This window comes from Corticium candelabrum, chromosome 1, assembly GCF_963422355.1.
Source record: "Corticium candelabrum chromosome 1, ooCorCand1.1, whole genome shotgun sequence".
Classification (NCBI taxonomy): domain Eukaryota; kingdom Metazoa; phylum Porifera; class Homoscleromorpha; order Homosclerophorida; family Plakinidae; genus Corticium; species Corticium candelabrum.
Genome location: NC_085085.1, coordinates 3,193,138 through 3,213,626, shown reverse-complemented (window position 1 = coordinate 3,213,626; position 20,489 = coordinate 3,193,138). Strand labels below are relative to the sequence as shown.

The following is a 20,489-nucleotide window of genomic DNA, read 5'->3' as shown; positions in this document are numbered from 1 at the left end:
TGTGTGTGTGTGTGTGTGTGTGCATGTGCATGAGTCTGTGTGACAACAAAATCGTAGATGCTAGCTACATTACCATGGGATCCAATGCTCCACCCACAACAGCTTTTGTTGCTCCATCCTAAAGACTCAGAGACCTGATGCTACTGCTCTCATTGTCAGCCACATACAAACAACAACGGCCATCCTGACAAGCCACTGTAAGACACAACGGCTGAGCAAATGCAGCTTTATGAGGATATTTGTTGCGATTCTCTTCAGCTCTACTGCCCACAAACCGAACTCATGTGCCAGCCAAATACGAGCTAAACAGTGCAACAATACAAGATTTGTGTAACAAGCTGTTTGTGACAATGATGATATATGTATGTGATAATAATGATAAATATGAAAATGCATGTGCTGTCAACAGCAAGAACCTATTCATTGCTAAACAAAATGTCACTGTAAATGCAAATGCTAATGAGTATCACATTTCCTAATTGACCATAGACAATCCATCATTGAATGCAATTAATTTCATTGTAGTGATGATGTAAAAAAAGTGAACCACATGCCAAGTGTGACTCTTCAGAACTAAAAATTCACTAAATAACAAATCAATACCACTAAATGCCTACACAATGCGGTTACATAGTGGAACCGATATGACAAGGGTACTCCCTTATTCGGGCAGCTTGAGACCAGGCACTGGCCTTGACTCGGAATTTTCAGGTTCTTGCAACAGTTATATACATTGAACAATTCTCAAAGTAAATGTTATTTATTGTAACCTTGCCTCTAGGTCTCGATCCTAATTTGAAAGCACACACTGTGGACCGTCATAGATACATTACATGTTCACTCTATGTCACTAGAAAAAGTCATTATATATATATATATATATATATATATATATATATATATATATACATACATAAAACTAAATTTTGGGACAAAAACAAGTAATCGACGTTTGCTGGAAAGACTCTCTTTATGTCACGTGGTCCACACTACAAACACATGACCTGATGAGGTGTCAAGTAAACGGAGATGCCTAGATGAAAGGAGTCCGGATAAGTGAGAGTTTAAGTGCACTTCATACACCATGTTGTCATAGTAAACTTTAACTTAAATAGCATATTGTTTTTGCTTACAAGAAACTCTCAGTTGAGCAAACTGTTTTGTTAATTTAATTAAAATTTTCCTCTGATCTGTGTATTGGTAGTAAAGTACTAGCAAGTGTAGAAAACTTGCAATAAATTTCAACAAGTCCACAAATTTAGTAAGTTGTAACAAACATTAGCATATGTTACAACTACCGGTCAATAAATCGATTTTGTATCAAACATTTTCTGCAAATTAGATTACTAAGATAACATTAAACATTTACGCTTTAATATTGCAGTCATGGCACTGCACTTGCTTGTCTGATTTACTAACCTGCGTCTTAGAAAATATGTCCATATTTGATGAGCCCAGCCATCGCAATAAAGAGACCATTCTTGCATTCTCCTGTACTGCCTGAATAAACAACAAACAACTCTATGTTGCAGCATCAACACTAATTTATTTATTTATTTATTTATTTGAATCGCATACAGTGCAAACGACATACAGCTATGAACATCCGCACACACAAACATCAACAAACAACTTTACAGAAAGACAAATGCAGGGCAAGTGCGGCAGTTGACAAGCATGATATCATGTTCCTATTTGTATATTTATTATTTTCATATTTCTAGGCAAACTGTTTTTGTGTTCGATGCTACTTGACTGACAAGTCATAGTAAGTCAACAGATTTGCTAACCTACATGCAGTTTTTGCATTCGATGCGCTACTGTAGTACGTACATTCCCACTCGCCTTGGTAAACTAGCAATGCAGACATCCCAAGGAGAACCAATGGCTTGTTCGACACCAATCTTTGCACCCTGAAGATCACCACCTACCTCTTTGTCCCGTCCCAACTAACGCTGTCACCTTCCGACGTACCTTTCAAAATCAACCTTCACACAAACGTCACCAACAGTCATACCGATATAACCAAACCAACGTTTCTACCTTTCGAATAGCATGATTCTCGGTATCAGCTCCGTACAACATATCATCGCACCACACTAATCTTTGAGGTGCACGGAAACGTGTCGAGTTGTAGTCAGACTAGGTCTCCATCTTGAAATCCACGACTAGGCCCACCGACTACATCAATAACCAGCCCATCCATGTCGATCACTACAACTCTCTGATGTCCAATATCGGACACAAACAGTCGATCACTGTTGTTGTGTTGGTGTCACATGAATGGTGTAGATAGGATACGGGAGACTTGATATACGGGGGTTATGTTGGTTAAAAAGGTGTTTCACGTCTTACCACGGAACGAATTGGTCATCAACCGCGACGCGGTTTCTTGTAGTAGCAAGCACTGCGTCGTACCTTTTCGGGACAGTACGCTCTTCCAGTTGACGCCGCGTTTTCTTACTTTTTCCCGTATGTTTAGACAGTAGCCTCGACTATCCTGCCAATACGAAATCATAACAATCGTGCAGCGTTACATATTCAACGCAAGAAGTCACTGTTGTACGTTGGTTGCACAGCCTATGCCTTACTCTACAGTACCATGCAGATTTCTTTAATCACCTCTACGAGCAACGGTTATAATCAACCAACTTGTAATCAAAAGTGGGCGGGTCTGGGAAGTTGCACTCTAAACCGCAACATACATGCAGAGAAAGATATGCCACTTTTGCACATCTCTTTGCAGCACAGGACTCAGATCTAACACTATGACAGAACACAAGAGACAGACGACTGCTGCCATCTCAAGCAGGTGAAATTCTTTCTGCAAATTGATTTACAGAAAAGCGGAAGGTTAAAAACGTACAGAAAATAGCAAGAAGGAAAATTAAAGCTACAACGTCAAGAAACTCGCCTCCTATCAGAGAAGTCCAAGACAACGTTTGCAATGGGAGTGGCTGGTTCAAGCTGCGATGAGAATGACTCCTTTTGTAGCAGTTACGGTCAATCGTACTACCAAGACCTAAAGAAAGAGAAAGAAGGATGGATAGGTATTGAAAATCCCGGCTGTAGTCATTGGTTCCACTTCGGGTGCGCCATGCTTGATGAGATGCCAGAACCTAGCAAATTCTGCAGCTGTCCTGACTGCATAGACGTCTAGGAGACGCGAAAAGCTTGTTGCAAGCGTAGCTTCGAGATCCAGTTCTGTTTACCGTAATAGATCGACGATTCGTTGGCTTAGTGCGAAAACTCCACTGTCCACCATTAGCGACAGTAGCGTTAATATCAACCTCTTTAGGACGTCACATTCTAGTTGAATAATAATATCTCAACGAATAGCTAGAGACTGGAGAGTGAGCCTGCGTGATCACCAAGGGCCAAGGGTAAATTGCGTTTCTAAATGAGGTTGTCGTAAGACTTCTGATCGGAGCTATTCTAATTGCTTCGAAAGGTGTCCACGGTTTAGCGAGTTTACCCTAGGTCTTAACGGCGGGAATCGTCGACGAGGGGAAAGGTAAGCCACGATTGCGTGCTCTGGTTATGCATTGCCTTGGTCTCAAAGGCCTGAGAATTCTGGGCACGGTCAGACCGGTGGCCTCCTATATGAGAAACTACGTACGCTGTTGACTCAGGAGTTCGAACCTCGCGATATAGCGATCGTGTCAATGCCATGGTGGAACGTTTCCATTTCCGGCAAAGAGGTCAAACGCGCAGGTACGGGCACTGGATGTGATTTCGTACCTAGAGGATCTATTTGTCAGATGAGGTTTGCCGGTGTCCATCACCACAGATATGGACCCCAATTTAGATCTCATGAGTTTGGGCAATGGCTGAAGTGTCACAGCGTTTGGCACATTACCACCCCCTGTATTATCCACAGGGTAATTCAGGTGTGGAGAGGGTTAACCAGGTGACTAGACAATGCTTAAAGGCACAACTAGCAGGTGGGAAATCTATGGTCGACGCACTGGAGTGCATACTATTTACAGAACAACAGCTCACTCAGTCACAGGAAAATCTCCAGCAGAGCTAATTGTGGGACATAAGTTACGACAACCGCTGTCGCAGCTACTACAGTCGCCCTACCCCTATAACGATAACCTCTATAGCGATATTACCTTTATTACGATAGAAGCTGCTGAAACCAAAATTTCCCGATACCGTACAATACAAAACTTTACCTCTATAACGATATTTCTAGAACGATATTACCCCTATTCCGATTTCTGCCGCTGAAACGAAACGCGTCTGTAGTAGTTGTATAATGATATTCATTGATATTAATGTGCTAAAAGTGCGCACAGTACTGCAAGGCACTTAAAAAATGCGAGCTGCGCATGTGCATTGCAACAACACATGGAATCAAGTGCTGCTGCGGGGGATGCGGAAGACCCAGAAGACACATAGACCCTCCTGTAATCACTGTTTGAGATGCCCGTTGCCATATTCAAGCCATTTCCACTTTCCTATCACAGAACTTAACTATACTAAAGAACAAGGAACTTCTGCAGGCAGCTGATGGAATCAAGTCTTCATTAGACAGAATGGTTACTTCTGTTCATCATCAACAAGCGACCTTGGACCAGTGGATCGATGACTAGTGTACTGTAATTAATTAGGCTAAACAGTTGGAACATTTAAATGTCACTAAGTATAGTTTAAAGTAAGAACTTGTGCACAGACAGTGGTTCAGATTGCATTACCTTTATAACAATATTACCCTTATAACGGTATGTTAGCGTGAAACGAAGATATCGTTATAGGGGTAGGGTGACTGTACTGCCATACTGGAAAGAGGACTCAAGAGCAGAGTCGACCAGCAGACAAAAAAAGGAGAGAAGAAATGGCACGAAGGTGGAGCAGCGTCAGCAGCAAACAAAGCAGTATGAGGATCATAGGCATAGAGCTGTACTCTCTTAGTTTCAGTCTGGTACCTGGGTTCGGATTAAGCGACCATCCCAGGGACACAAATTGAGGGGTGTATTGTCAATGCCACTTCAGGTGCTGAGAAAAATAGGTTCTGATACCTTCTTGCTGAGCGATGGCAAAAAGTGGCATGCAAACCGACTTGTCAAAGCACAGCAAAGAGGGGTGACAAAGGGCATGGGGATGGGTTACGAGAATGGCAATTTTTGGAGGCAATTTTCGAAGGAGAGAGACTACTGATCAGGAGGACGTCAGACAACGACGCCAAGAAGAAAATGGTACAATTTGGGCTACCCGTGGTGTTAGGAAGTCTCAGAGAGTCAGGTCTCAGCCGCATTGGTTAGAGGACTGTGTTAAATCATACTCAACCTGAGGAGGGGAGAAAATGTTGTGTTGGTGTTACATGAACGATGTTAGATAGGATACCGGGAACTTGATATACAGGGTTTACATTGGTTAGAGCTAGACACGTGTACGGTAGTTCTGTTAATACACAATAATCACTAACCTCGTCTAGACACACTTTTCCTGGAAATTTTAATAGTGATGCTAGACTTTCATCTTTAGCTAGTGACATAGCACCAGCTGACTCATCGAGTAACCGTTCACATTCATAGCACTTCAGAACTGCTCCGACAAACGTGAGCATGTTGTCATTAGCCTCGCAAGCCAGGCTCTTCCGCGCAGTCGCTAAGCTAACCGCACGTGAATCACACGAGGAGGAGGAGCTTTTACCGGAATTGCTCCAGCGTGAGAAGAGCCTGGTCGCTTTCGAGAACGTCATAGTGACGTGGGACCCCCGATCCGGTTTCATAGCTTGCATAAAGCTAATTCGATTTTCTAAAGAGCTCGTTAATGTAATTGAGCTGATACGTGAAGCAGAGAGGTAGCCCTCCGCGGAGAGCGCGTGAACACGAAATCCAGTGAAGCCGTTGATGGACAAATTGCTGGTAAATAATGAGCGTAGGAATGGCCTACATGGGACTGGTCCGCTGAACCTACACTCTCCAGCAACGTTTCTTTCTACTGAACTCATTTGCAGGTTTGCGCGAATTGAAACCGACGTAGAACTGTTCACCACTCTTGCGCGTCTACTCTGACATCTATAGTCTGTGGGGAAATGGTGTGATAACTGCCGTTCCAGTTTCACTCAATGTTTCTTAGAACACAACTTGTATTTTTCACACGTACGGCTAACGCTAGAATATGTCTGAACTATCAACACGTCCAACGTTACGTACGAAACCCGATATTGCGGTTCTAAACAATTACATTAATTTAATTAACTTATTAATTAATTAAAGTTGCCAGTTTGTAGGAAGATAGTGCCCTGCTTGATCGAGAGCCCCTTTCAAATCCTGGATCCGCCACTGAAAGTCATGAACCGTACTTCTCGTATGCATGGACTTTAAACCGAGCACATAGCTAGAATTGTCGTTAGTTTACACAACAATCAATTTAAGACGAATTTTTAAAGTACCGTGCACGTGCATGAGCAATGGCGACTTTTGCAGTGAGTCGTCGTTTCACCGGGATAGGACTGCGAAAGGATCGCGATATGACTTGCATGCAGTTGCTCGCGAGAGGACATGAGCATATCTAATGCATGGTCTAGTGTCTGTAATAGCTATTATATAAACTTTTGTGCGGACGTGCACGTGGCACTCTATAGTTGTAGTGCATAGATGCAGACAGTCTAGAGTATACATCACACTATTGAAGTCAATCGCTTCCAAGAGGAAAGTTTGGGTGCACATTTAATGCCTTTGCGTTTGCTAACCGCGTTTGGCTACACTGAAAGCGACACATTTTCCTTTCAAACGTTTAATTAATTAAAGAGACTAGTCCGCTACTATGGGATGCATTGAATAAGTGTACAGACTTCTTCTTCGCGTCAGTTATATTCCCTAAACGACTTGGAAATATGCACTTTCTAGGAATTATTCAGGAAGTAAGAACCACGCCATCCAATCTATACGCACCACACAGAACGCACGTATCCTACTGCGTATTTATGTACTGGTACAAAGCTAGTTTTGTTTGCGCAGTTTACGTTTTTCCAGTCCCAGAGTTCTCTCATCACTCAAACTGACGCAACAGAGTCATCACAACAGAGATCAAAAAACATTTGTTCATATATTACTACAAAACTCTCAAAACACACAAAAAGCCGAGTCCCAATGGGGCCACACCTGATTCAACGCATTGGTAAACGCGCCAGTAAAGCTCTGAGAATTGTCGCTCAAGCAAGACTTTAATTGGTCTTGAAAAGCAATGACGTCAATATAGTGTCACGCCCGGAGAGAAGGTCTATATAATTGGCGAGTGAAGCGAGCGTTTCTCTTGTTATGTCAATTGAGGTCGAGATATATTATATTTACATATTTATATATTTATGTGTAAACGCGTGTCAGCACTTGTCATATGGATTTACGGCAAAACCAAAGAGTTGGATGAATGCAATTTTGACTACGTAACACATGCACTAAAAGTTGAATGAAGGATCCCCTTTCGAGGGCTCGACACAATTACAATTTCTCGGCGAGAAAAGTGAAAAGACTCCAGATTTCGCTTCCGTACGCGACTAAAGAGCGAAGAAGACTGATGCGTAACAAACGGAATTTAAAGGAAAATTATATTAAGCTAGAGAAAGGGAAGAGTCTTTTTGAGTTTCCGCGCTTATTTTGACACAAATTATTGCTACGCAACCATTATTACATGACTACGCGACCATTAATTGTTACGCGACTATTTCAGTAAAAAATACAAGAGTGAACGAACAATGAAAGACAAAGCTAGAAGAAGAGCAACTGACAGTCTGTTTTCTGAGTTCTATATTTATAATATATATATATATATATATATATATATATATATATATATATATATGGAGTTTGGGAGGGACTAGGGATTCGGGGAAGGAGCTAAAGATATTTTAAGAAGCAGTCAATTGGAGTTGCAGTTGCCGGTCAGCGAGAGTGTGAGCGAGAGTTAGAGAGGAGAGGAGAGAAGAGAGAAAGAGGGGAGGAGAGAGGAGAGAGAAAGAGGAGAGGAGAGAGGAAGGATCAGGTGGAGAAAGACCGTGCGAAGGACATAAGCACAACAGACAGAAGGGACAGAGAGAATTGGTGCTCACCGTTATAATTATTAACTGTTATCTACGTGGTGTTGAAGAGCTTGCTCGCGTATGTGCATGAATGTATTCATGTATAGTCCGTAATAATAATTTACTCATTTACCGCGAGTCAAACTACGTCGTCTTCCGTGCACGCCGAAGGCTCTTGTATTCTCCCGCGCAACAGTGGGGGCTCAGGCGGGAAAGTAGCGATTCGGGATTACAGAAGACGCAACACAGTCGAGAGGTGAAAGCGTAGATAAATTTGTTATGGAGCGACTAGTCGCGATTGGGGAGAAGATGGGGTTGACTGGAGCGGACTTGCATCAATTCGTGACGAATTAACAGGCGACTGAGAGAGAAGAGAGACAAAAGGAACGAGAATTAAAGAGAGAAGAACAAGAAGCCGCAACAAGGGCCAGAAGAGAAAAGGCCGAAGAAGAGGAGAGGGCCAGAAAAGAAAAGACCGAAGAAGCGAAGAGAGAACGACAACATACCTAAGAGATAAAAAGGTTAAAACTAGAGGCGGCGAGAATTAAAGACACGCCCGTCAGAGTAGACCATACTAGTGCAGCGAAACTACCCAAGATCGCACCCTTTCAAGATGGTAAGGTCGAACTAGATAGTTGTCTACTGAGATTCAAGAGATTTGCTAGAGCGAATAGATTGGAGGACAAACGATGGGCTGGCGCTTTCAGTGCCTTGTTGTCTGGAAAGGTCCTAGATGTATATTCCCGATTATCGGAAGAGGCAGCCGTTGATTACAGGCAATTAAAGGAGGCCCTCTTGAAGAGATACGACCTGACGGAAGACGGATACCGGCTTAAGTTTAGGAAGAGCAGACCAGAGCCAGCAGAGAAGCCCGATCAATTTATTCACCGCCTGAAGAACTACCTAAAGAAATGGATGATGTTTTCGAAGTTCGATCACAAGTCAGCCGAGGAGGTCACAAACATGTTATAAGAGAACAGTTTTGGAAGTGTGCCCGAAGGATCTAGCGGTACATCTAAAGGAGAGGGAGATATCAAGCCTAGAAGACCTCGCGAACGCAGCTGATTGCTACATGACGGCGCACCAACGGAAGGTTTGCACGGTGTCGAACGCTCCGACCAGTCAACCGACTACGATTAGTGATGGTACCGGTACGGCTTCAAGTGTAGAGAGAACGTTACGAGAAGGAACAATATATTTGTGACAAGCCTGGCCACAGAGCAGAAGACTGTCGACTTCGAAGGAAGAGCCGGTGCTTCAAATGTTAGAAACTTGGACACGAAGCCAAAGACTGTTGGAACCTCATCGGTACTTCGAGGTAGGAACGCAACCAGAAGGCTCCTTATCGAGCTGGGACGACAAAAGATCATAAAAATGGACGTGAATCGGAGAACAGAAACTCAACAGTCGTTTATCGAGTGACGCTGGCATTGAAACAAGCGGATGTCTATTGGAGATGCCAGTGCGTGCCAAAAACAGATTTCTAGTCCTCGCTGACGGCACCGAGGTACCGTACATGTCGTATATAGAGAGCGCCTACAGCAACCGAGCATTTGCAATGGATAGAGAGATAACAGTGAGAGAAGGAAAGTACATAACAGAGTCGTACAAACGTTGAGAGACACGGGATGCAGTGGCATATTGGTGAAGCAAGAGCTGGTCAAACCAGATCAATACACGGGGATGTTTGGATTGATCAAGTTAGCAGACTGTACGGTCAGAGAAGTTCCATTAGCGAAGATAAAAGTCGACACTCCATACCTCACAGGAAACGTGGAAGCTCTGTGCCCGCGCGACACAATTTATGATCTCATTATAGGGAACGTCCCCGAAGCCAAAGATTCTAACGATTCGAGAGTGAATCAGTGGAAGAATGGTGCGTTAACCAGGGAGGCTTAGAAAAGGACCGACCGAAGCAATCCGTTTTTGACTAGCATTCGGAGAAAATGGATGAATATTGACAGAGCACAACTGTCGAGTTTACGATCGGAAGATACATTGCTGCACAGGTACCGGGACGAAACCAGAACACAGAGAAAAAATAGCAAGAACAGACGTTTGAACTCAAACATGGCCTGTGGTTTCGACTTTATAAGCACCCCAAAGTAAATATGAGAGAGCAGATACGTCAAATGATCGTTCTGAAGACACTCCGCAAGCACATTATGGAGGTCACACACGAGTCGTTGATAAGTACACACCTCGGTATACGAAAGACGAGAGACAGAATCCTCAACGACTTTTGGTGGCCTGAGATCCAAAACGATGTGACCAGGTTTTGCAGGTTATTCGATGTATTGCAAAAGACCGTACCTATAGACACAGTACCCCGGGTATCTCTTCAAAGAATGCATGCGATAGAGACTCCGTTCAAGAGAGTAGCCGTTGACTTGGTTGGACCCATTTATCCTCCTAGTGACAGCGGATGCCGATACATCCTGACATTGGTTGACTACGCTACGGGGTCCCCCGAAGCCGTCGCGCTAAAGAAAGTTACCGCAGATGATGTGTCGGAGACCCTCGTAAATATGTATAGCCGCGTAGGAGTTTCAGAGGGGATATTCACTGATATGGGACTTCAGTTCACTTCAGAGTGTATGAAAGAAGTATCACGTCTACTCAGCGTCCGACATCTAACTACTAGCTCTTATCACCCTATGTGTGACGAGTTAGTAGAACGATGCAATGCCATGTTGAAAGCTATGCTAAAGAGGCTATGTAGCGAGAAGCCACGTCAGTGTGACCGCTATATCAATGCCCTCTTGTTCGCTTACCGTGAAGTTCCGAAACAGTCTACGGGATTCTCTCCCTTCGAACTACTTTACGGGAGGACCGTGAGAGAACCGATAAGGATTCTAAGATTGATATGGACAGGGGAAGAGGGCGAGACAGAAGCAACAACTAGCTACCAATATGTGCTCGAACTTAGAGAGAGATTGGAGGAGATTATGAAAGTGGCACGTGAGAAACTAGAAAGGTTCCACGGACGCTACAAACGATACTTCGACAGAAGATCAAAGGAGAGACGGTTTGCTGTAGCGTGCTAGCGCTATTACCAACAGACAATAACAAGCTGTTAATGCATTTAGAGGGAACCATTCCGAGTAACCAAGATTATCGCAATCAATGACTATGAAGTCGAAGTACGGAGAAATGAAAAGGTTTACAACGCCAATTTACTGAAAAGGTACCACTCAAGGAATGACACCGACGGCAAACTCTGCGAAAGAGCTACGGGAGGGTTGCTTTTACAGGTAGCAACTGTAGCGATATTGGAAGCAGATGAATGGGATTAAGACGACACAGTAAATGGAAATAGCTTTCTCGAACTAGGAACCTGTCAACCCAAAGAGACCGAGGGCGACTTAAAGATAAGTGAAGAGTGGACTTACGGAGAAAGAAGAGAAGCTCAAGAGGTGATTGGAGAGTTTTGAAACGTTTTAACCGATCTTCCTGGCTCCACCAACTTGGCCATGCATCAGAGTCAGCTAACGTTTGATCATCCAGTGAAGTCTAGACCATACGCGATACCATTTCATATGAAGTCTGAACTAGAATCAGAGACATGCTGAAAATGAATATCATTCGAGCATCGGAATCGCCATACGCATCTCCAGCAGCTATAGTTCGAAAACCTGACGAAACAAACAGGCTTTGCGTGGATTATAAAAACATTAGTCGTTTGACCATATGCGATGCGGATCCAATACACCTGTGGTGGACGTAGTTCAAGACCTTGCCCGAGACCGATACTTTACGAAGATGGACTTGTCCAAAGGCTATTGGCAGTTCCCCGTGGAGACGGAAGATGTACACAAAACTGCATTTGTGGTACATAATTGCATCTATGAGTTCCTCATAATGCTATTTGGATTAGTCAACTTTGCAGCTACTTTAGTGAGAGGATTGAGAAAGTTACTGGAGGGACTGGAGTATGCAAACCACTACATGGACAACGTCATCATTCACACACCTACGTTGAGAAAACACGTTGCCGCTGTTAGGGGAGTATGAAGAGGATTACACAAGCCCGCCTGACAATTAAACCTTCTAAATGTGTCGTTGAATTGCGCACACTGTCATTTATTGGCCACAAGATCGGGCACGGCCTCATTCACCCGAGCGAAGAAAACGTCCTGAAAATTAGGAAGGCCAAGAGACCGGCACAAAGAAAGAACTGCGCGCATTTCTAGAACTAACTGGATTTTATAGAGAATATCTACCCAACAACGCGGCCATAGCAGATTCTCTGACCGACTTTACAAAGAAAGGACTCCCAAACAAACTGGAATGGAAAGAAGCGCAGGAGAGGGCGCATTCGGCGTTGAAGACGACACTATCCGCTCGAACCATACTCAAGTTGCCCAAACATGATAGGCGTTTCTTCCTTTGAGTGGACGCGTCAGATGTAAGAGTAGGAGCGATGTTGATGCAGGAATACGGAGAAAGACCATTCCCTGTAGCCTAAGCAAGTAAGAAACTCAGAGACCGAGAGAAAATATTCTCTACCATCCAGAAAGATTGTTTAGCGGTTGTTTGGGGAATCATAAAGTTCATAAGATCTATTTACGGAATACAATTTACTCTCCAGACGGACCACCAACCGCTGGCATACTTGCAAAAAGCAAAATTCAAGAACAACAGAATTATGAGATAGATCATGTATCTACAAAGTTACCGCTGCATGGTGCAGGCCATCAAAAGCTCGGAGAATGTCGGGGCCGACTTCCTCAGTAGAGCGTGCTAACGGCGACCGACTGAGACGTGTTTGAGTTGCAAGAAACTACTGAGGATTTTTTTTCTTCAAATGGGTAGATATGTCACGTCAATATATATATATATATATATATATATATATATATATATATATATGGAGTTTGGAAAGGACTAGGGATTCAGGGGAAGAACTAAACATATTTTTAGAAACAGTCAATTTGAGTTGCAGTTGCCGGTCAGCGAGAGTGTGAGCGAGAGTGAGAGAAGAGAGGAGAGAAGAGAGAAAGAGGGAAGAAGAGAGGAGAGAGAAAGAGGAGAGTAGAGAAGAAGGATCAGTCGGAGAAAGTCCGTGCGAAGGACATAGGCACAACAGACAGAAGGGTAGAGATTTCACGTGGAAACGACATAACGATCGGTTTACACAGATGTGTCGTTTGGACTTAATATTTTGCAGCGACGATTGTCTCAACGTCAGCGAGGTCTGCATGGACCCATGGCAGTGGTCGGACCACTTAGCGGTGTGCGCTTCCATACCTTAGGAAACCAATACGAACCGAGGTCCTGGCTACTTCCACATGAACGTAGACGTATTAACAGACGGCGAATTTGTAGACAAAGTCGAGAGCTTTTGGACTGAGTGGCGATTTGAAAAAGAACGGTTTCCTTCGATCGTCGATTGGTGGGAGGTGGGTAAGTGTTACTTGCGTGACCTTACTCGCGCTCACTGTGAAGAACGTGCGAGAAGTAGGCAAAGCCGAAGGAGACATCTCCAAGCTACACTCTTCGAGTGTCACAACCGCCTGTCGGCCGAACGAGAGGATTGTAATATAGACACACGTGATCGTCTGCGTCGAACCGAAAACGAGTTGCGAGCTCTGGACCGCTTGGATGCCGCTGGTGCCAGGGTGCGCTCTCGTCTACAATGGACCGAACGAGGAGAACAGTCGACACGTTTCTATGCCCGTTTAGAACGGCATCGACAGACGAACAATACGATGACAGAGCTGCATCACGAAGGAAACACTTACAGCGAGACGGAGGGCATGTTGGAAGCAGCGGCTTCCTTTTATGAACGTTTGTATTCTGCCTCCTCTATCTGCCAACAATCAGCCGATCGACTGACCGCAAGCCTCAATCGAAGACTGACCCAGGAAGACAGCGCATACTTAGATAGACCTATTACTGTGCAAGAGATGCGTGTGGCGCTGGCTTCAATGGCGAGCAATAAATCTCCTGGCGTCGACGGCATCCCTCTGGAATTCTAACGTCGCTTCTGGAGTCTGCTCGAGTCAGATCTTCTCGATGTGTATCATGCGGCTCTAAGTAACGGTGGACTCGGCACGAGTCAGCGGACAGGCGTGATCAGACTGTTACACAAAAAAGGAGAAAGGCGGGACCTCAAGAACTGGCGCCCGATATCACTGCTATCGGTCGATTATAAAATCTTAACGAAACTATTAGCGTCTCGCCTGACGAGCGTTCTACAGACAATCGTCCACGAAGACCAGACGTGTTGCGTACCGGAGAGATCGATCAGAGACAGCTGTCGCGTCTTACAAGACACGGTCGAATACTGCGAGGCGACAGACAGGGAAGCCGGACTCGTCAGTCTCGATCAGGAGAAGGCCTTCGACAGAGTCGAATGGTCCTTTCTCGACAAAGTGATGGTAGCCATGAATATTGGCGAGATCTTTCGTTCATACATTTCGACACTGTATCAAGACGTGTCGAGTCGTGTCATTGTCAACGGCTGGATTTCACGAAAGATCGACCCGACACGAGGAGTGCGTCAGGGCTGCCCCTTATCACCCATTCTGTATGTGTTAGTCGTGGAGACGCTATCTTCTACTATCAGAAGTACTGCCATCACTGGCTTGCAATTGCCGCAGAGCCACAGAGTATTGAAAGTGCCACAGTACGCAGACGACACTACCGTAGTCACGACTTCTGACCGCGACTTCCGTATCCTTCAAGAGTGTTTATCTTTGTATCAAGACGGCAGTGGGGCACGACTAAATATCTCCAAGTCCCGCGGTCTGTTTGTGGGTTCTTGGAGAGAGCGCACAGACCGGCCCATGTCTCTGTCGTGGACGACAGACAGCCTCAAACTTTTAGGCATACACGTCGGTGCCGCTCGTTCCCTAAACGAAACGAACTGGCAATGAGCAATCGACAAGATGCGGGCTGTACTACACTTTTGGAAACCACGCGATCTTTCCCTCGCCGGACGTTCGTATGTGGCACGTACGCTAGCGGCGTCCAAATTGTGGTACGTGGCTCAGGTAGTCCCGGCACCACCACGAATGATCGACGAGATCAACACGGTCATGGGAAAATTTATCTGGAAAGATCACGCCGAACTCGTAAGCCGACGAGTCTGTTGTCGGAGCAGGCGCAACGGAGGGTTGGCCGGAATCGTAATCCACGGCAAAGTCGCTGCTATACAATTACAGTGGATCTCTAGATTGACGAGCACCGGCGACGACAGTTGGAAGTACTTCGCGCAATTTTGGCTAGATCGAGCAGCCAGTCCTTTTACCGACCATCGTGGCCTTATGTCAGGAAACCGATCTCCCGTTTCCTCGGTCATACCACCTTTCTATTTTTTCTTGCTTAAAACCTATCGACGCTTTAACGGTGCCGACAGGACGAGCCCGTCTACGTTGTCGGAAGTGACTTCACAGTCTCTGTTCGGCAACCCAAACATCACCGATCCGAGCGGCAGACCGTTCTATTCGCGTTCCATGGCGACAGCGGGACTGTGCACTGTCGGTGATCTACGAGAGAACGATAGGTGGAAAGAGATCGCACAATTACAACGACGATATCAAGTCGGACCGTATTTTCTTAAAGGCTTTGTGCGTAAGCTGCACACTGCCATACCAGCCGTCTTGTTTACTTTGCCCGACACCGAAGCCACTCCGTCATTGTTATCGATTTCCTTTCCACCTAAGACGCCGATTCCTCTTTCCTCCAAGAGAATGTACGTTTAGATGGCAAAATGCAGAGATGTCAGACCGCTAGCCGAGGATAAGTGGACGCTCCCTTCTTGGTCGGAGGGCTGGTCGACAGCTTGCTCCGCTCTTCAGGATGCAAGACTGGACACCCCGTATTCCAACCATATTGCTTTCAAATTTCTGCATCGCGTTTTTCCGACTCCAGACCGTCTGACACTCTTCCGACCTTCTCACAACACCTCTTGTAACTCGTGTGGCGACGGTCGGGCTGATCTCGAGCATATTTTCGCTCGTTGTCCGTCGGCGAGGTCTCTCCAGCCTTCTTTACGACGTATTCTCACTTGCTTCCTGTCTGACCTTCCGTCCGATGTGACTTTTTTGACTGCTCCGTTTTTGTGTGGTCTATCGCTATCATCACCAGCATCGTTTATCGTCTGGACCTTCATCGCATCCTATTGGCAACATCGTAATTCTTTAAATTCTAATAGCATATTGAGTGTAACAGCGTTGGGCATCAGGCGTCGGATCGTGGAGGAGTGGCACGAAGCCCGCCTTCACCGTCCGCCGAGAATTGATTTCTTTTCTCGCCAATGGAGACCACCGGATAGGCCGTGCGCCTTGTGTTTTGAGGATGGCGACGGCGGCCTTGACATCTGCTTGTCTCCTCTGTTGGGTATACCAATATAAAACCAAAAAAACCCATGTGATCTAGTCAGTCACTCAGTCAGTCATTTATAACCGTGTAGTCAGTCTGTGTGTATGTCCACATTTCATAGAAACGGTCGTGATGGACTTAACATGTACACCTCGCACCTCGGCGTGAGTCGGGCCGGGGCACCATAGATCGCATTCACTTAGTCAGTTTTTACTTCTCGTGCAACATTAATGATTATCATACATGAGACCTGTCCAAATACGACTCAGACAGGAGTCACAGGAAGAAATTCTTGTAGCTGGCGGAATGGCCGGGTTCTGTCCCCGGGTGATTTTGACGTGCTGGTGCACTCAACCCGTGTCTCAAAAAAAAATAGATAGATAGATAGATAGATAGATAGATAGATAGATAGATAGATAGATAGATAGATACACAGTGAAAAGTATCAAGCTAGCGCTGCTGCGTTATATAATTGTAATTAGCGTCTTGCACATTTTATAAAGCCAGAGCGTCTCTCCATGCAGTCTAAGGAAGCGGTGGCGGATCCAGAAGGGGGCGCAAGGAGCCAGGGACGCAAAAGGCTTTAGATTGAATGCAATAACAGTCATACACCGTTTTGCGTTGTTGTTTCCTAGGCGTATGTTACTGAAAGACCCAATTGGATGAAGTACTGGGATAATGACTCGTCGAGGACTATTACTGAGTAGACTGCTAGCTGCTACGCACTGTTCTAGTAAAAGTATGAGTAGAACTAATACTAAGCGCTTTCTTTTTGGATGATCGCATACGTACTCAAATGACACCAATACTTAAGGGTGTTTCAATGTCATTAGATACAAATTGTTGTAATCTTTCCATTCAAACTTCGATGATAATTATATGGACTGAAAGGGCGTGGCACAATTTTTACACTAGGTTTCCCCTTCTGCGGAATCCTGAATCAGTTATTGTGATATACGCTAATGGAAAACATCCTCATCCGGGTTCAAATATATGCTAATGTCCATATGCTCAATATTAATAGTCTAGACAGAACCTTCTTTTCGAGAAACCGTGGTCAGAGTAGTACACATATCCATAGGGTAGATACATGCATTTGGATATTAAGTAGGCTACAATTCTATAAACAATTAAAACTTAACCATGTTTAATATCAATAATATATTAATATCAACAATTACGGTACCAAATGTCTCTTGGAGCGATAACTTGTGTCCAGTCCTCTGTCAAATTGCCTCGGCAAACTTGCATAATATTTGCTGTATTGCTTGCATCAACTGTTTGCATCAATTTGACAAAGGACAAAACGGTTATAATTAATAATAGACAAATTATACATGTACCATTTTGGACACGTTTACACAAACGGTATTATTCATTTGTAGTTATATTTAATTAATTAAGTAAATTACAGAATTTTTTACATAATTTGGTAAACCGACGGAACTCTGAAGGGTATTTAACTAAAGATCTTAACCCGCCTTGTCGTCAGGCTAAAGACAATTAGCAGTATGGTAGGTGTATAGAAACACCGTCTATATCAGACCTATATACCAACTGTTGGTTCAGTGAATTTTTCAAGCTAAGCTACCATGCAGTTCTTGCTTACCGTAAAAGCCAGCCAATGAAACGCAAGCAAGCTCCAATTTTAGAATTGTCAATTTCTGATGTAAGAATTTTACTTGGATACAAACCCAAGAAGGAACATCACTGCATTCCAATACTTGCATTTTGCATCTTGCAAACAAATTCCAAACCTTTACAAAATCCAGGTCATTCAATTTGAGACAAAATGACAGTCTGTCTAATCTAGTTTGCAAAATTATATCTTAATCAGTTTTTAAACGTAATTGTTACAAGAGTTGTTTAAGTTGATTAATCAATTAGCTTTACATATTCTAGACGCAACAGCACCTACGTGCACATGTACAGTGACATGTGCAAACAGTAATTCGCTAGTAAATTGCAAGTGCGCTGTCTAGATAGACGGGTCTTGCAACGCGAGGAGTTTAGTAACAAACGATAGAACTCACCAATGGATTCACTTCACTTAACTTGGGTGACGTCAGTCTTCACTCGAATCAGCCAAGTCAGCTACCACATCTACGAGATGTAGATATTATACACAGCAGATCACATTCTACGTATACCCCTAGGGCCTAGTCCTCGCACAAATGTGTTTGTTACGAGCTAAAACAAATAAACAGGCGCGTACCTATATAGGTCGGTTCTCTCTAGTGTTTAAGTGGACTTCACCCATGCTGTCATGCATGTATGTCTAGAGGGACTGCATGCAGATCCAACTAGAATTTTACGCACGTCAACGCGACTGCGCTGTGCATGGACCTGTCCAGTCAACCAAATACCCACATGCACAAACCTAGTACTAAAAGGAAAACAAAAATGATACTGGCAAATCGCCATGGGGCAGGCCAGATCATGTTGACCTTTTCCAGACCAATGAGGCAAGCCAGATCGTGTTGACCTTTTCCAGACCAATGAGGCAAGCCAGATCGTGTTGACCTTTTCCAGACCAATGAGGCAAGCCAGATCGTGTTGACCTTTTTCAGACCATTTTGGCTTTCGCCTCGTACTTTGTTGTCCATCAAATCTACTTACGGTCGCATTGCAACACAGATGTAAAATTGAGGGTGTAACTACTGTCTGACGCACTCTAGTAGCTAATTATGCTATGTTGATTTAGATCTAGAACAAACTTATAAAATATTAAACAAAAGCGTGCAAATTTGTGACTATAGGTGATGTAACGTAAAAGTCCGCTATTTGATTAGATTCAAATTCTCTTCACACACATGCAGGTGCTATTACAAAAGCAAAACAAAAGTAAAGATGCGAATTGTTATCCATGGAAAAATTCTCACAACGAGACGCTGCGAGTTAGTTGAGATGAGTGCGAGAACAGAGTGTTAGATACTGGCCGATGGCGATTTCTCTCGATTTCTGTAGTACGGTACATATACATACCACGTGAGCACTCACGGCTTGCAGTGAGCCGTTCGCATGGAATAGATTCATTGCGAAAACATCGCGATCTGGAGGTGCATACAATTGCTCGTAACAATTAACTAATGAGCTGGCACATTATCTGTATTGGTAGTCGTGTGTTTTATCTAGGCCATAACTCCGGGCGTGGTACTATTGATGTCATCTCTTCCCACGAGTTATCTTGAGTGCACCTGATATCTTCGCGTTTGCTAACCGCGCGAGCTTACAGTAAAATTAGAACGACTGGCTTCTTTGCTAGCATTTACTGGAGAATATACAGCGATGCATTGAATCATGTGAGGCCTTACCAGGATGCGACTTTTGCATAATAAACAACCTCTTTCTGATATCTGTCATGACTCTGTCGCGTCATTTTGAGTAATGAGATATAGTTAGACTTGACAGACGTGACTTGTGGGAGCAACGTTGCGTGCGTACTACGCTCCTCGTATAAAGCTCCATGTTCAGTGCACTTTAATTGGTATATGGTTGAACCTTACAATGTATAGGTACCAAGTATAGGTAACATGCTCTGCGTAATTGAATATATCCAACAAACAATAATTGATCTCATTAACACTATTTCTACTTTATTAAGAAAACTTCCTTCAGTAAGAAATCAGACTGCTTCGTAAGGTCTGTCTGCATGTCACCAGCAAATCAGTTTTTAAAAAAGCGGTCGTCAAGTTGTCATTTGACTACTAACTGAGTTCATGTGACAACCAATTATACCTACGAGGTTGACATCTTAACGACTAATGTCACTCATATATGGTTGATCCAATGCCTAAATTCTTGTTTCAACGCTGTATACTATAGAGTTCGTATTGATTAGTGAAATTAATCAGGTCAGCCTGAGAGTAACACTTGTGAAGTTCTGGAATTTCGTTTACCACAATAATTAGTGTAATTATTTGATATTTATGAAATCTAGATGTAAAACTCATATGCTCCTTGACAACTAAAATTAAATTTTGTAAGGTTGCCAAAATATGACGAATATGTCTGCCATAAAATTTTGAGAAATCTAAGCAGAGTTGTGATACAAACATGACAGGACCAGGTGGTGATATTGTGACCTTAAACGCAGCCATGCAATGCTTACACAGTGTGGTGGTATTTA

At 44.0% G+C, this 20,489-nt stretch overlaps 1 long non-coding RNA gene across 1 annotated transcript; it reads right to left on the bottom strand.

The window, feature by feature from the left end:
• Positions 1-79: 79 nt before the first annotated feature.
• LOC134189248 (uncharacterized) lies at positions 80-2,286 on the bottom strand. Its single transcript, XR_009971464.1, has 4 exons — positions 2,044-2,286; positions 1,834-1,988; positions 1,420-1,500; positions 80-302 (listed from the first exon to the last, which is right to left on the bottom strand). It is a non-coding gene; the product is annotated as an uncharacterized LOC134189248 (long non-coding RNA).
• Positions 2,287-20,489: the final 18,203 nt, after the last annotated feature.